The sequence below is a fragment of the Perognathus longimembris genome, chromosome 12 (assembly GCF_023159225.1).
Source record: "Perognathus longimembris pacificus isolate PPM17 chromosome 12, ASM2315922v1, whole genome shotgun sequence".
Lineage (NCBI taxonomy): Eukaryota > Metazoa > Chordata > Mammalia > Rodentia > Heteromyidae > Perognathus > Perognathus longimembris.
This window is the reverse complement of record NC_063172.1, coordinates 30663338-30681878: the sequence shown is the minus strand read 5'-3', so window position 1 is coordinate 30681878 and position 18541 is coordinate 30663338. Positions and strand designations below refer to the sequence as shown.

The 18541-nt window shown below is 43.9% G+C and overlaps 1 pseudogene; it reads left to right on the top strand.

Annotated features, from left to right (window-relative positions):
- Positions 1–1734: 1734 nt before the first annotated feature.
- Positions 1735–17124, top strand: LOC125360596 (annotated as a pseudogene).
- Positions 17125–18541: the final 1417 nt, after the last annotated feature.

The window sequence follows — 18541 nt, the reverse complement described above, 5'->3', positions numbered from 1 at the left end:
CACAAAAACTGGACCTCAGTGTGGGCCGGGTATCCCACTCGTTCATGGTTATCCCGGAGTGCCCATATCCCTTGCTGGGATGAGATCTACTTACCAAAATAGGGGCCCAAATTCATTTTCATCCAAACCAGACATCCATATTGGACCCAAAAGGGCGCCCTATCCATGTCCTGACTATTGACTTAAATGACGAATACTGCTGTACAAACAACTATGGCCACCAGAGATTGACATGGACTATTGGCTGCAGGCTTTTTCAGAAGCGTGGGTAAAGACTGGGAGAATGGGATTGGTGAAACACAGGCCAGCGAGTTAAAATCTGGAGCAGACCCAGTCAGGGTCCCACAGTACCCCATGCCACTTGATGCTCGAATGGGAATAACTCCCCACATCAGGCGCCTATTAGAACTGGGGATACTAAGGCCCTGCCAGTCAGCCTGGAATACTCCCTTACTGCCAGTCCACAAGCCACGCTCAGCCGGTCCAAGACCTGAGGGAAGTCAATGAGGGTAATGGACATACATCCAACTGTTCCTAACCCCTATACTCTCCTAAGCTCCTTGCCCCCAGACCAGCAGTGGTATATGGTCTTAGATTTAAAGGATGCTTTCTTTAGTCTGCCCTTGGCTCCCAGAAGCCAGAATCTGTTTGCTTTTGAGTGGACTGATAGGGAGAAAGGCATTAACAGACAACTAACTTGGACCAGGCTGCCTCAAGGGTTCAAGAACTCACCTAGCATCTTCGAGGAGGCACTCCAGGAGGACCTGGGTGAGTTCCATTCTAATCACCCTAATATGACACTTTTACAGTATGTAGATGATCTCTTGATTGCCACTGAAAACTGTGAGGCATGCCTGCAAGGGACTAAGGACTTGCTCCAAACTCTGGGAAACTTGGGATATCACACATCTGCCAAGAAAGCCCAGATCTGTAGGCCTGAGGTAATTTATTTGGGATACCTGTTAAAAGAGGGACAGAGATGGCTGACACAGGCAAGAAAAGAGACTGTGTTAAAAGTACCCCAGCCGCAGAACCCTCACCAAGTGAGGGAGTTTTTGAGGTCGGCTGGCTTCTGCAGACTGTGGATTCCCAGGTTTGCTGAACTAGCTAAACCCCTCTATGAAGCCACCAAAAAGGGACAGCTGTTTCAGTCAACTGAGAATATGAATCAGTCTTTTTTGCAGATTTAGACTGCTCTTCTGTCGGCCCCGGCCCTAGGGCTGCTAGACATGACCAAGTCCTTCTACTTGTACATGGATGAGTGCAAAGGCATTGCCAAGGGAGTGCTCGCTCAGTATTTGGGCCCTTGGCAAAGGCCAGTAGCTTATCTCTCTAAGAAACTGGACCCCGTTGCAGCTGGGTGGCCACCTTGTTTGCGGATGATAGCCACTACTGCCTTGCTAGTCAAGGATGCTGATAAGCTCACTTTGGGATAAGAACTACGTATAACTACCTCCCCCCACCCCCCGCCCCGTGCTGTTGAAGGGATCCTGGAACAACCACCTCACCGCCAGCTCAGCAATGCCAGGCTCACCCATTATCAGAGCTTGTTGTTAAACCCATCCACAATCTTCTTCCAGGCACCATTTGGGTTGAACCCCACTACCCTGCTTCCTGACCCAGATGTGGGAGCGCCTCTACACGACTGTACCAACATCCTGGCACAAGTACATGGTATTGGGGCAGACTTGAGAGATTAGCCCATACCAGACACTGAACTCACTCGGTACACGGATGGCAGCAGCTTTGTCCAAAACGGCCACAGGTATGCAGGGGCAGCAGTGGTGACACAGACGGAAGTCATATGAGCCGAACCTCTTCCCACGGGGACATCTGCCCAGTGGGAAGAACTGGTGGCACTGACTAAGGCACTAACTTTGGGAGAAGGCAAGAGACTGACTGTCATTATGCCTTTGCCACAGCTCACATCCATTGGGCCATATATAAAGAAAAAGGGTTGCTAATGGCTGAAGGAAAGACTATTAAAAATAAAGAAGAAATTCTAGCACTGATAGCAGCCCTGTGGCTACCAAAGAAATTGGCTATTGTTCACTGCCCAGGGCACCAAAAATCTAAAGATCCTGCGGCACAAGGGAACAATTTAGCAGACAAAACTGCCCAAAGAGTGGCCCTCAAAATAGACCCAGCCATGGTCACCACCTTGCCCAACCCAGGGCAGAGACCGTTACCTGAAATCCCCATTTACACCAAAGAAGATTTGGATTGGATCAAAAAGCTGCCTATGACAGGAAGGAATTTCCTGAATAGAGTCCCAGGGGCACAACAGATAGGGGAGAGACTCGACAAATGGGACTACTACAAAATAAAAAGTTTCTGCACAGCTAAGGACATAGCCACCAAACTAAGACAGCCAACCATATGGGAAAGGATCTTTACCAGCACAGCAACAGACAAAGGCCTAATATCTGTCATCTACAGAGAACTCAAAAAACTAAGCCCCTCTGGGGATATAGCCTAGTGGCAAGAGTGCCTGCCTCCGATACACGAGGCCCTAGGTTCGATTCCCCAGCACCACATATACAGAAAACGGCCAGAAGTGGCGCTGTGGCTCAAGTGGCAGAGTGCTAGCCTTGAGCGGGAAGAAGCCAGGGACAGTGCTCAGGCCCTGAGTCCAAGGCCCAGGACTGGCCAAAAAAAAAACCAAAAAAAAAACTAAGCCCCTGCAAGCCCAGTAAACCAATTAGGAAATGGGCAAAGGAGCTAAAGAGAGACTTCACAAGAGGAGATAAAAATGGCAAAGAAACATATGAGGAAATGTTCAACATCCCTGGCAGTAAAGGAAATGCAAATAAAAACAACCCTGAGATACCACCTCACTCCAGTTAGAATGGCCTATACTCTGAACTCAGGCAACAACAAATGCTGGAGGGGTTGCAGGGAAAGAGGAACCCTCCTCCATTGTTGGTGGGAGTGCAAATTAGTACAGTCACTTTGGAGAACAGTATGGAGGTTTCTCAAAAAGCGCAATATAGACCTACCCTATGACCCAGCCATACTACTCCTAGGCATCTATCCTGAACAGCAGGTCCCAAGATATCAAAAATACATTTGCACCTCCATGTTTATTGCTGCACAATTCACAATAGCCAAAATATGGAAACAACCCAGATGCCCCTCCACAGATGAATGGATCCAAAATATATGGTACCTATACACGATGGAATACTACATAGCGATTAGAAATGGTGAAATATTGTTATTCGCAGGGAAATGGTCAGAACTTGAACAAATAATGTTGAGCGAGACAAGCCTAGAGCACAAAAAACAAAGGGGCATGATCTCCCTGATATATGACGGTTAAGGTAGGGGGTGGGGGAGACGGTAGAGACCAGGTCTGTGAAACCAAAAACTTCTTGTCAAATGGTATTTCCCACAGGTTTGTGTCAGAACCCTACATTATGTAACTAAAACCAAACAACTACTCAACATATAAAGGTCAAAAATTGACCTCTCAGTGGAATACAATAGCTCAAAAGCTATGTATGTACATTCATATAAGACTATTGTCGACATATTGTCTATTGCCGACATTACATTTAAAGCCCTAGGCAAATCTTCTGTGGTGTAGGCCACGTGGCTACTGTATATGTTCTTGGTACATTGTGTATTGTATATATGTCTACCTGACCTAGGGAAGGGAAATAAAAACAGGATGTAAGATATCACAAGAAATGTACACAGGGCTGGGGATATGGCCTAGTGGCAAGAGTGCTTGCCTCGTATACATGAGGCCCTAGGTTCGATTCCCCAGCACCACATATACAGAAAATGGCCAGAAGTGGCACTGTGGCTCAAGTGGCAGAGTGCTAGCCTTGAGCAAGAAGAAGCCAGGGACAGTGCTCAGGCCCTGAGTCCAAGCCCCAGGACTGGACAAAAAAAAAAAAAGAATGTACACACTGCCCTACTATGTAACTACCCCTTTTGCACAACACCTTGTCAAAAAATTTAATTAATAAATAAATTACTTTTTTTAAAAAGCTGCCTATGACACAGTGCTTGCACGAGTGGTGAACGGCTGACTGTAGGGTTATTCTCCCCGAGAAACTGGGGGAGCAAGTATTACTTAAGATGCACCGTTCCACTCATATGGGCACCAAGAAGATGCAGGACCCTATGAGACATGCAAAAATAAAAATCAAGGATGCTAGGCTGGGGATATGGCCTAGTGGCAAGAGTGCTTGTCTCTTATACATGAAGCCCTGGGTTTGATTCCCCAGCACCACATAGAAAATGGTCAGAAGGAGCTCTGTGGCTCAAGTGGCAGAGTGCTAGCCTTGAGCAAAAAGAAGCCAGGGACAGTGCTCAGGCCCTGAGTCCAAGGTACTGGCAAAAAAATTTTAAAAAATCAAAGATGCCATTTCCAAGAATGAACAGATTGTGGCCAAATGCAAAGCCTGCCAGTGGACAAACGCAACCCGGAAAGCACCAAACCCTGGGTCCAGACAAAGAGGCGATAAGCCAGGGACATACTGGGAAGTGGACTTCACTGAGGTAAAGCCTGGAAAGTATGGTTACAGATATTTGTTAGTTTTCATACTTTTTCAGGATGAGTAGAGGCGTTCCCTACCAAGCATGAGATGGCACATCTGGTAGCTAAGAAGCTGCTAGAAGACATCCTACCCAGGAATGGCCTTCCAGTAATGATAGGATCAGATAACTCACCTGGGTTACAGTTTTATACGTTAGGCCTTGGGTACATTTCTTGTTCCCCCAAGCTTAAGTTGCACCACTTCCCCCAAACGACATAATGGTGGTGGTGTTGGTTTTTATCGTTTTTTTGTCTTTAAGCCATGCAAACCTCTTCAGCCCCTTAATCTCACTTGGCAAGTTGTTAGCTTGGCAACCCGGAAATTCTGAACTCCACTTCTAAGATAGCCCCTCCAGGTACCTGGTTCCCTGACCTGACCTTTGACCTGGCCTACATGCTTAGACTAGAATGCAACGATGAATTCTTACAGGAACAAACTGCCTATATTCTAATTCAGTGATAATTCGGTTTACTGAAGCAGGAAAAAAAGATGCTTGCTGGGGAGGAGGTCTCACCTGGGGCGTGCGCTATATGATAGAACAGGACCCAGGTGCCTTGTTTGCTGTCCGCCTCTTCACAAGGCCTCATTCAATCTTGGGAAGCAGAATAGGACCAAACAAGGTCAATGCCCCTGAGTCAGACTGAAGAAGTTATAGATGAATGATCTTCACCCATCAGCTCCCTTTAAGGTCAAGATACCAGAGTCACTTTTGGGAAAATAGGATAACTTACAGGCATGGAAACAGTGGTAACAAATGTACAAAAGTGGAGACTTGCACTTGTGAGAGGTGCTTCTTTAACCAGTCTATGCAGAAAGCTGCAGGCAACCTAGCAGAAGGTGGGACATTCTATTGGAGCCATAAAACTGATGGTTTTATGCACCCAGTACACACCCCTCAATGTAAACGAAATAAGTCAAGGGTTTGACTAGGCTGAAAGAAAAGGGGCGATGTTGACTCCGTCTTGATTAGGGAAACATGGTAGGAAATGTTGGGGGGAATAGAGTTGACTCCATCTTATTAGGTCAACCTGACCCCAAAATTCTGCTTCTGTAAATGGCTTGCTTGTTTATTGCTTCCTCCACCCTCTGTGTCAACCTCCTACATCTGTGCCACTCTTGCTCGTTTGTTGCTTACTCTACCCCCTGAACCAAGCCCCTACATCTGTGCTACACTTTAACCTTTATAAACCCTGCTAACTGAAGGGTCAGAGGTCTCTCTCAATCCAGAGCTGTTGAGTCGGTGACTGTTGTGAGTCCAAGCTCAAGCTTGCAATAAAGACTCGTGCGTTTGCATCAGAATCAGCTCCTTGGTGGTTTTGGGGGACCCCAAATCTGGGCATAACAATGCAAGCAATCAGAAGCAATCAGAAAATGTGCATAAAGCTCATGTTGAGGATTTATTCATTTATCGAACACTGGCTTTGAACCACTGGGCATATGAAGGAGAAAAGGTAGACTATAGAAGGACTTCCCTTTCAAAGAGTTTGTAATCCACTCAGCCACATACATGCCTAAAAACAACATAATAAGCAAGTGTGCCAAAGTTTGGGAATTATTTACTTGTCTGTTGGTACTTGAATTTGAATGTAGGAGCTCACATTTGGTAGATATTGTTACTACTTGAGCTCTGACCCCAAACCTATTGTTCTGGGGCTCCTGGCTTTTGTGCCCCAGGCTGGCCTTAGACCATGATGCTGTTCTGTAGCTATGTTACACATATGCTCCACCATGCCCAACATAAATTATTTGGAGTTTTGTTCTGTTTGTTTTGTTCTGTTTCATTTTGCCAGTTCCAGGACTTGAACTCAGGGCCTTTAGCTCAGCTTGCTTCAGCCATGCCTCTAGCCTGGCTTTTGCTGGTTAATTAGAGATGGATTTTCAGGGATTTTTCTGCCCTGGATAGTTTCAAATCATGATTCTCAAACTCCTGCATAGCTCAGATTATAGATGTGAGGCACCAGAGCACAAAAACTTATTTGGTGGTTGTCTTTTTACCAGATAAAACCCCAGTTACATTTGAAGTTCATAAACAAATACATTCTTTAAAATTTAATTTATTTATTAATTGAACACACATTTTTTGACAAGGTGTTGTGCAAAAAGGGTACAGTTACATAGTAGGGCAGTGTGTACATTTCTTGTGATATCTTACGCCCTGTTTTTCTATCCCTTCTCTAGGTCAGGTAGACATATATACAATATACAATGTATCAAGAACATATACAGTAGCCACGTGGCCACGCCCAAGAAAGTTCACCTAGGGCTTTAAATGTAATGTCGATATTAGACCATATGTCGATAGTAGTCTTATATGAACGTACATACATAGCTTTTGAGCTATTGTATTCCCCTGAGAGGTCAATTTTTTACCTTTATATGTTGAGTAATTGTTTGGTTTTAGTTACATACTGTTGGGTCGCTGCCCCAATCCTGTGGGGAATACTATTTGACAAGCAGTTTTTGGTTTCACAGACTTGGTCTCTACTGTCTCTCTGTCTCCCTTTGTTAACAGTCATATTATCAGAGAGATCATGCCCCTTGGTTTTCTGTGTTCTAGGCTAAACAAATACATTTTTAGGATAAATTGTTGTAGGGAGCAGAGCTGACTCCATCTTGACTAGGGAAACATGGTAGGAAATGTTGGGGGAGTAGATTAGGTCAACCTGACCCCAAAATTCTGTTTCTGTAAATGGCTTGCTTAACTTGTTGCTTGCTCTACCCCTTGCATCAACCCCTACATCTGTGCTACATTTTTACCTTTATAAACCCCAATTTGATGACTGTTTGGGGTTACGGTGGCAGCTCCCGGGTCTTCACTGTGTCCCTGGCCGGTCAGGCTGCTTTTCACTATCGCAGTTTCAGCTCCCGAGTCTGTGCTGCATCCCTGGCTGGTCAGTTTGCTTTTTGCTTCCCCAGTAAATCCATCTGTTTGCTTGAGACTGTCTCTAAGTGGTGGACTCTTGGAGGGATGGGAAGTCCCCTCCCTCAAACCCCATAACATATCTCCCATGTTTCAAAAGCATTTGTGATTTATTCAAAATTCAAATTTAACAGGACATTATTATTTGCCAAAACTTGATCATTAACTTTGAGTCATATGGGACACAAAAAGGATTCTAGCAGGCTGGAGCTGGCTACATAAACTTAAGTTTCAAACCAACTGCTGAGGAAAGCTGTGGATGGCAACAGAAAACATTCCCCATGTGGGAGTGTGTGCCTGTGCCACTGAAATTAAGATGAGCAAGTAATTCCTGGTTAGGACAGCAATCAGGCTGCCTTATCTGCAGGAGGACAAGATAAGAGAACTGCAAAATACTACCAGTCTGCATGATCATTGTTTCTGGTTTTATTTTGTTTTCTTTGTGAGTGATCATGCTTCTTTTGAGATTGCTTGAAGGATAATATTTCTATTCATCAGAGGGACCTTACTTATTATTTTCCCTATATAAGCCATGAATACAGATTTCAATGGTTTGGACAGAGAATATAAATTATATGGGTAAGCCAGGTGCCAATGACTCACACCTACAATCCTAGCAACCCAGGAAGCTGAGGTCTGAGGATCAGGGTTTGAAGCTAGCCCAGGCAGAAAAGTCCATGAGACTCTTATCTCTAACAAACTACCAAGAAAAAGCAGGAAGTGGCTCTGTGGCTCAAGTGGTAGAACACTAGCCTTGAGCTCTTACAAAGGGGCTCAGGGACAGTACCCAGGCCCTAAATTCAAGCCCCAGGACCAGCAAAAGAAAAAATTATATGGGTATTTAAAGTTATGTACACAGATATTACTATCGGGATTAGATATGTAAAGTTTAAGAAATGCCTTATATACACAATGCCAGTGACTTTCAACAGTAGAATCCTGACATTCAAGGGATGTGTGTTCATTCCTGTAAGGTTCACCAGAAAGGAAATCTGCCCCATGGTTCAGGCAGAAAGGAGTTTATTGGGGGGAAAGCAAACTGCTGGCCCACACCCACAAGATGGAGGTGTGGAGAGACAGAGGGGAAGCAAGAAGAGAAAAAGAGGAAAGGAAAGAGAAAGGGACTGTGTTGAGCTGGATTATATAGGGAAAGGAGGGAGATATGGCCAGTTGGATTGGATGTGACCTCAGAGAAGGAGGTAACTGCCTCCAAGTGTGCCAGTTACCTAAGTAATGCAGGTACTGGGCGCAGACTTAAACAGGTGGGGGGCATCTGCATGGAGCCCTCCCAGGGGTCGACCTTACAATTCCATGCAGACTTAGTACCTATTTTGTGAAGCAGCAGGTGAGCTGGCACTTCCCATAGCTGGTAAATAGCTCAAGGAAGAAGTCAAGAGATTGCTGAGATTGAACTCATAAATGCTGAGCATTCTACCACTAGTGTTCTTCAACTTGGAAATAACTTTATACTGTAGGTATATATTATCATCTTTATTTAAGCATGAGGAAACTGAGTCTTAAAGATAATTTGTATTGAAAGTCAGGCAGCCAGAGCAAAGTTTTACCTCCACCATTTTATTTATTTATTTATTTATTTATTTTAAGTTTTTATTATAAAACTGATGTACAGAGAGGTTACAGTTTCATACGTTAGGCATTGGATACATTTCTTGTACTGTTTGTTACCTTGTCCCTCATACCCCCCTTCCCCTCCCCCTTACCCTTTCCCCCCCTGAGGTGTTCAGTTCACTTACACCACAGTTTTGCAAGTATTGCTTTTGTTGTTGTTTCTCATTTTTTACCCTGTGTCTCTCAATTTTGGTATTCCCTTTCAATTTCCTAGTTCTAATACCAGTATACACGGTTTCCAATATACTCAGATAAGATTACAGAGATAGTGTAGATACAATCACAAGAAGGTGATACAAGAACATCATCAATAGTAGAAGCTACAGATACACATGGGATGTTGAAAGTAGTTACAACTGTGATATAACAATCATTTCCATAAAATGGAGTTCATTTCACTTAGCAACCTCCACCATTTTTAACCACAATCCTATAAGTGGGTTTTCTGGAGACTGCATAATAGTGCCCAGTTATGTGCCTAGATCTGCATAAAGTGAAAACAGGAGGACAGTTGGCTTCTGAGTTTAAAACATTTAAAAAAATTTAAGCCTCTAAAATACATAGCAAAAATAATCAGTAAAACAATAGACTGTCCAAGGCATGCCAAGGAAGACATTGTTTCTATTCATAGTGAAAAGCAAATTTAGACCAACATATGGCCAAGAAAAGTATTACTAGCTTTTCAAGGAATGACAAAGTGGGCACAATACTTATAGACAGGCAAAAAGACTTAAGGTCCTTAGGGGAATATGAATGTGAATAGAAAAATTGTGGACAATGGAGAACAATCTGCTTCTTAGATTTCCTGATGTATGAAGTTTGGTCAGTTTCCAGTAGTAATAAGAAGATTCTGGAAGTGGTCCAGCTGGCCCACCAGAAGACCATCTGGAAGGAAAGGTAGTGCCTACCACACCAGCCATGGAATATTTGTTCATTTCTATGGTACCTGTGAAACCACCAGATAAAACTAGGGAGGATGGCACCAACTGTAAATCATTCATGACTCAAAAGGAACTAAAGCGTCTGCTGGAGATATCAAAGGAGACTGCAGACACAATGAATCAGGCTAAGAATGACTTATTACCAACTTTTAAAACATTGGCCTAGACTTCATCCCTAGTCTAATTAAGGCAAATGTTATCTTTTTCTCCTGAATGTAGCTCAGGAAAACTATCTTTATCATTCTGCTTGTATCTGACAACCCAGACACTAAGTCTCCGACTTGAATATATAGCTGTGAGGCTGAAAACTATTATCTCCCCTACACATTCTGCTGTGGGAGGAAATCACTTTTTATGCTGCAAGAGATTAGACTAATTTCTTCACTTTTCCTAAGAAACAAAGATAAACATTTACAAGGATTCCTCAGACACAAGACTTAAAATATTTAAGGACAGAAAGTGTGATTTATTTTTAACATCTTACTAGGTGCACAGGGAGGCAAAAGTGGGTTTGAATGATAAACAACCAGATTGTACAACCAGATTGTATATACGAACTCTAAACCCTTTAACATGGTATTAAGGGATAAAGAAATTAAAAGGAAGCTCCAGCTGTTTCCTCTCCTGCCACAGTCATGGATTGCATTTGTTGAGATGAAGTTCACAAGATAGAAGCAGCCTAGATCATCAAGTTCCAAGATAGACAAGCACATCAGCAAGTCACAAACTTTTGTCAAACTTCATGAGAGCAAAAGATGAACTTTTACAAAGTCACTAAGAATTAGAGATGCATTTCTTACCACAAAATGGCTGATCTTTTTTAACGACAGACAGAAATTTCCTTCATTCTGACATCTATGCATTTTACTAGTAGAGAAATAGAAAAGGTGGAAACATTTATGAGTTGCCTAAACATTAGTCATTGCTGAAGTAGACGTCTTGTCTTCTGGGTAGGAGTTGTATTCAAAACACAAGGACTTCTCAAAAGCAGATTGAGATTCACCAGCTTTAAATTTTATTTACTGAGTAACAATGAGGACTTTTTTTGTCAGTCATGGGGCTTGAACTCGGGGCCTGGGCACTATCCCTGAACTCTTTATTCAAGGCTAGCACTCTACCACTTGAGCCATCGTGCCACTTCTGGCCTTTTCTATATATGTGGTGCTGAGGAATCGAACCCAGGGCTTCATGCATATGAGGCAAGCACTCTTGCCACTAGGCCATATTCCCAGCCCCGAGAAGCCACATCTTGAAAGTCCCAGTTTTGGAATCTTTATTGGGACACTAGCAAGTGGCTAGCAGTCTGCAGGCTAGCCAAATGCAAAAACCTGCGGCTCTGAACAGAGCTTGCACCAAGCTTTTAAAGACAAAGGTTACACAGTGGGTGGACACCAAGCCTCAGCAAAGCCTTATACAGAAACACAGCACAAGCAGCAGAGCTCCCCGGGGCTAAACAATACAAGGTGTCTACATATTCCCCAAAGAAGGGCCATCCTGACTCTATTCTTAGAGCCAGGCATCTGCAATTCAAAAGATGGCTAATCTCACCTCTAGGCCTTGCATCTGGGTGAACAGCCTCCCATCTCATGGGGAGGTTCCAGGATGTCTGTGAAAGCAACAGCCACCTGCACCTGGCCAGTCAAGGGATGGCTGTGACTCAGTTTCTACATTACAGATTTACTATTCCATGATAGAAAATATCAGACAGCATTTCAGCAATCAAGTATTGTCTTAAGAAACTTTCACTAATGAATGAGTTAAAATTAAGAGGATATTGATAATTATTAAAAAAGAAACTTTCATTAATACATTATACATACAAACACAACATACATTGCATGAATGAATCACCATGTAAAATAGATTCATACTGTGTCATAGATAGAAGTTGGAAACACAGTTCTCTAGACTGCACAATGAGTCATTCATTCAATGAGTGTCATTTAAATGCAGATAGATAGATAGATAGATAGATAGATAGATAGATAGATAGATATACTATTGAGCCAGGTGCTGGTGGCTCATGTCTATGATTCTGTCTACTCAGGATTGCAGTTCAAAGCCAGCCCAGACAGGAAAGTCCATGAGACTCTTATCTCCAATTAACCTCCAGAAAATCAGAAGTGGCACTGTGGCTCAAAGTGGTAGAGTACTGGCCTTGAGCAATAGAGCTCAGGGACAGTGCCCAGGCCCTGAGTTCAAGCCCTACAACAAAAAATAAATTAAGTAAAATAAAAAGAATACGATTGAAGTGAGTACATTGTTGTGCTACTACCATTTAATCAGAAGCCTTGTTATGAGGGAAATATAGGTATCAGAAGAATTTCAAATTGATTTTAAAGGGTCAAAAATAAACTTCAAAAGGTACTATTAAATATTTAAGTAAAGGGCTTAGAGGTAGAGTGCTTGCCAAGCATGCATGAAGCCCTGGATTCCATTCCTCAATACCACATAAACAGAAAAAGCGGGGGGCTGGGGATATGGCCTAGTGGCAAGAGAGCTTGCCTCCTATACATGAGGCCCTGGGTTCTATTCCCCAGCACCTCATATACAGAAAACGGCCCGAAGTGGCGCTGTGGCTCAAGTGGCAGAGTGCTAGCCTTGAGCAAAAAGGAAGCCAGGGACAGTGCTCAGGCCCTGAGTCCAAGGCCCAGGACTGGCCAAAAAAAAAAAAAAAAGCGGGAAGTGGTGCTGTGGCTCAAGTGATAGAGTGCTAGCCTTGAGCAAAAAGAATCTCAGGGGCAGTGTCCAGGCCCTTAAGTTCAAGACAACTGGCACAAAAAAATAAATATCAAGTAAATTTAAATGTAGGAGAAATGAAAGTAGATCTGGGGGCTGGGGATATGGCCTAGTGGCAAGAGTGCTTGCCTCCTATACATGAGGCCCTGGGTTCAATTCCCGAGCACCACATATACAGAAAATGGCCAGAAGTGGCGCTGTGGCTCAAGTGGCAGAGGGCTAGCCTTGAGCAAAAGGAAGCCAGGGACAGTGCTCAGGCACTGAGTCCAAGGCCCAGGACTGGCCAAAAAAAAAAAAAAAAAAGTAGATCTGGGTAGCAAGAAGATGAAGATCAGGATTTAGATTTATTCATTATCAACCTATTCATTCAGAAAACATTTACAGAGAATCAGCCCAGAGCCATACACTGAGTGAGGCTCTGATAAAATGGAGAAATAGGAATGTTCTCTGCCCTGGGAAATTCATACTCTAAACAGAAGCATACATCTAGTTTCTGAGGTGTGATTGCCATGAGTGCTAAGAAGACAAGGCCAAAAGCACTGCTACATGGCTCACAATCTTTCAGCAGGCAAAAACTTGTGCCCATGGCTATATATGCTATCTCTTTTACTGACATAAAGGATATGTATGTAGCACACAATAATTATTACATATACAATATTGGAAGTTTTTTGCAGAAAACTGATTCTTATAGAAGGCTTTTACCAGGTCTCTTAAATGTGTTGCCAACATATGGTATAATTGTGGGAAGACACATAATATAATTCTAATAAGAGTTATTCACAGGTGGAGAAATTGGCCTATACAACAAATGGCAGGATAAGCCAATAAATCAAAACCTGGCAACAATGAAATGGGGGAGGGGACTAGAAAAGGGAAAGATATGTAGATCAAGAATGGAAAAATTGGGCTGGGAATATGGCCTAGTGGTAAAGTGCTTGCCTCGTATACATGAAGACCTGGGTTCAATTCCTCAGCACCACATATATAGAAAAAAAGACAGAAATGGCGCTGTGGCTCAAGTGGTAGAGTGCTAGCTTTGAGCAAAAATAAGCCAGGGACAGTGCTCTGGCCCTGAATTCAAGTTCCAGGGCTGGCAAAAAAAAAAATAAAAGAATGGAAAAATTGTCAGAACAGGGGGTCAGGGCATTTATGGCTTATGGCAGGATAAACAAACTTGCCTGATGACAAAATAGGAAGGAGTGGGGAGGGGAGGACTACAAAAACTAAAAAAAAAAAAAAAAAGCGCAAATAAAGAGATCTGGAAGCATGACTATTGTTAAGAGTACCTGACTGCCCAGAAAACATAAGGCTCTCAGTTCAAATACCAGTACTGGAAAAAGAAAAGACAGAAAGGAAGACTAGCTATTACCATTCCTCTTCATCATCTTTATTAATCTATTCTTCATTGTCACTGTGCAGAGTTAGCCATAGATGGCACTATCCCCAACTGCATAGCCAGTTGCAAAAATACTTGTGTTAATGTACAAATTTTGCACTAGCACAATTTTTTTTTAAGTATTGGAATCCAAAGATCCTGACATTTTTGTTACTCAACTTCAAGCCATCAGGAAATAGATCTGAAAATTTGTCAGTAAGAATGAATGAATGGGATTGATTTACTTCTATAACAGAAGAGAAACAGTGACTTCCGGTTGTTGAGTGCCTACTTTGTGACCCAAAGTCCTTATGCTAGAGATTTTCCTGATATCTCATTTAATTTTATAGATAGGGGCCTGAATCAATGGGATAGATAAGACCATAGGGTGGTCCTGGGGAAGGGCCATTAGTCACAGTAACTATTTCCAAACATTTTTTTTAAAGGCTTAGCAGGCAGCTCATGTCTATAATTCTAGCTACTCAGGAGGCTAAGATCTGAGGATCACAGTTCAAAGCCAGCCAGGGTAGGAAAGTCTGTGAGACTCTTATATCCAGTTAACTACCAAAAAAATCCAGAAATGGAGTTGTGGCTCAAGTGATACAGAGCCAACCTTGAGGGCTGGGGATATGGCCTAATGGCTAGAGTACTTGCCTCCTATACATGAAGCCCTGGGTTCGATTCCCCAGCACCACCTATATAGAAAACGGCCAGAAGTGGTGCTGTGGCTCAAGTGGCAGAGTGCTAGCCTTGAACAAAAAGAAGCCAGGGACAGTGCTCAGGCCCTGAGTCCAAGCCCCAGGACTACCGAAAAAATAAATAAATAAATAAATAAAACAGAGCTAACCTCGAGCACAAAAGCTCGAGGAACATGCCCAGGCCCTGAGAAGTCTGAGGACCAGCACCAACAAAAAAAAAGGGGGGTGGGGGGCTCAAAGGTATTAAGTCACATAGCTGAGCATAGAGTCGTGAGACTCTAGCTGATTCCAAAGCCACTCTTTGCACTTTGACCTTGTCAAGAATACTTGAGTAGGGCTGGGGATATGGCCTAGTGGCAAGAGTGCCTGCCTCAGATACACGAGGCCCTAGGTTCGATTCCCCAGCACCACATATACAGAAAACGGCCAGAAGCGGTGCTGTGGCTCAAGTGGCAGAGTGCTAGCCTTGAGCGGGAAGAAGCCAGGGACAGTGCTCAGGCCCTGAGTCCAAGGCCCAGGACTGGCAAAAAAAAAAAGAATACTTGAGTAGAGATGGGCAGGGAATGTGGCTTAGTGGTAGAGTGCTTGCCTAGCATCCATGAAGCCCTGGGTTGGGTTCCTGAGCACCACATAAACAGAAAAAGCCAGAAGTGGCGCTGTGGCTCAAGAGGTAGAGTGCTAGCCTTGAGCAAAAAGAAGCCAGGAACAGTGCTCAGGCCCTGAGTTCAAGCCCCAGGACTGGCAAAAAAAAAAATAGTTGAGTAGTGAGGTGACATGCTAAAGCAATGTAGGAACTCACTGGCAGCTACATACAACTGGATAGCAGTGAATATATTGAACAGTTAGGATCAGGTGAAGAGACACAGTGTGCTACCGCTTGACCAAGATAACCTCCCCAGGTGCCCAGCATGAGCAGGACAAAGGGGTCCACAAACAATAGGTGATACAAAAGCATCCCTTGATATTAAAGAGTTCCCTGGTTCTGAGGTACATCAGACCCAAGTGATAACCCTGGAAGAATGGCAAAGCAAGTAGGTGAGAGGTGACACTACATTTCATGAAGAAAAAGGAAATTGGCTGGGTACCAATGGCTCACACCCTAGCTACTCAGGAGGCTGAGATCTGAGGATCACTTTTGAAGTGAACCGGGCAAAAAAGTTCATAAGACTCTCATCTCCAAAAAACTCTTAGAAAAAGCTGGAAGTGGCACTGTGATTCAAGTCGCAGAGTGCTAGCCTTGAGAAAAAGAATCTCAGGGACAGCACACAGGCCCAGAGTTCATACCCCCAGACTGGCAAAAAAAAGGAAATCAGCTGTTAAAGAAGCATCTGGAGACTTTTCTTAATTGCCAGAGTGAAATGATGGTATATTTCCGCTTTAGGGAAAAGCAGTTGAGATGCAACAGATTGAAGACTGGGGCCACTGTGGTTGGTGTGGAAATCAGTGAACTTAGGATACAGAAATTTTTTCAGAAGCAAAATCTTTCTTACTCAGAAGAACCAATCACTAAAATTCCTGGTACCACAGTATTTAAGAGTTCTTTAGGGGGCTCGGGATATGGCCTAGTGGCAAGAGTGCTTGCCTCGTATACATGAGGCCCTGGGTTCAATTCCCCAGCACCACGTATACAGAAAACGGCCAGAAGTGGCGCTGTGGCTCAAGTGGCAGAGTGCTAGCCTTGAGCAAAAAGAAGCCAGGGACAGTGCTCAGGCCCTGAGTCCAAGCCCCAGAACTGGCCAAAAAAAAAAAAAGAGTTCTTTAGACACCTTTCATTGTACTGTTGCAGCATTTTGACCTTCCCGAGCAAATATTGGCCAGTTTCACAGAATTTGGGATAGAGGAGCAGTAGTGACTACTAATCCAGATGATTGCAAACTTATACAGACGGGATATTATCTCTCTTGAGAAAAGGGTTCACTACCTCCTAAATGTTTTGTCTGATGATCTAACAAAACATGTAGATCTACCACTTTATGTTACAGATGCTGAAATTAGAAGGTTGTTTGGGACAAAACCTAACATCAGTTGCCTTGAGAAAATTGATGCTTTTGAAGAACAACATAAATGTTGGGGAATTGACTACATTTTTGAAAAATTATATCTACTTACAGCAAAGTAAAGCTGGTATAGATGCAATCAAGTTACCATCAATATAATTTTGAACCAAGATCCTCAGATCTCAGTCCCCTGAGTCGCTAGGATTACAGGTGTGAGCCACTGTCACCTGGCTAGAATGATATCTTTTCATCTGGACATGCTACTGATCTAACCTCAATGGGTTTTCTGGGGGGGAAAAAAATAAAGGACCAATATAGGGAAAGCAACAGAGCCTGCTCATCCACTGATCTTCAGAGAACCCCAGACATATTTAGAGTTGACAGAAGCATAGAATCTTAGAATTTTAAAAAAAAAAAAGAAGAAGAATTCTGGGCCTGGTGCCAGTGGCTCACACCAATAATCCTAAGAGACTCAGGAGGCTGAGATCTGAGGATCATAGTTCGAAGCCAACCAAGGCAGAAAAGTTTCCATGAGACTCTTATCTCCAATTAACCACTCAAAAACTGGAAGTGGGGGCTGGAAATGTGGCCTAGTGGTAGAGTGCTTGCCTTGCCTGGCATACATGAAGCCCTGGGTTTGATTCCTCATTGCCACATATATAGAAAAAGCCAGAAGTGGCACTGTGGCTCAAGTGATACAGTGCTGGCCTTGAGCAAAAAGAAGCCAGGGACAGTGCTCAGGTCCTGAGTCCAAGCCCCAGAACTGGCAAAACAAAACAAAACAAATCAAAACTGGAAGTGGTGCTGTGGCTCAAGTGGTAGAGTGCTATCTATAGCTGTGAGCAAAAACAGGCTCAGGGACAGCACCCAGGCCCTGAGTTCAAGCCCCACTGCTGACAAAAAAAAAAAAAAAAAATTCTGTAATCACTGGTTTAGTCCAATTGCCTGACTACTGAAGGATTTGCTTCTACAACTTCCTAACAATTAGTACATCATACAGACTGCTGAGTACAATTAGCACTGTCTGAATGTTTGACATTAGATACAAGAGAATAAGACTTCAGAGTTCTACCAAAGCAAGCATAGGTCTGTGATTACTAGGGAAACGGATGTGGATCTGCCCGCCAATACAGACTTTTCTGATCTTTAAGAAAAGGAGGTTAGGGGCTGGGGATATGGCCTAGTGGCAAGAGAGCCTGCCTCTTACACAAGAGGCCCTGGGTTCGATTCCCCAGCACCACATATACAGAAAACGGCCAGAAGTGGCGCTGTGGCTCAAGTGGCAGAGTGCTAGCCTTGAGCAAAAGGAAGCAGGGACAGTGCTCAGGCCCTGAGTCCAAGGCCCAGGACTGGCCAAAAAAGAAAGAAAAGAAAAGGAGGTTAGCAAGTTCGACTGGTCGCGGGAGCGGAGAGCGGACCGCAGAGAGCCCTGAGCAGCCCCCCCTCACCCCCCCCCCCCCGCCGCCCCCGGCCTTAGTTACCATCACATCCTGGGAGGAGCGAGGAGCCGCAGCTGCCGCAGCAGGCCCCAGTCACCATTACCGCAACTATGAGCAGCGAGGCAGAGACCCAGCAGCGCGGCCCCCGCCCTCAGCGCTGCCCATCCCAAGCCCGGCACCACGGGGAGCGACGGCCCTGGGCAGCCTCACATTGGCGGCGCCTGCCGGCAGAGACAAGAAGATCTGAACA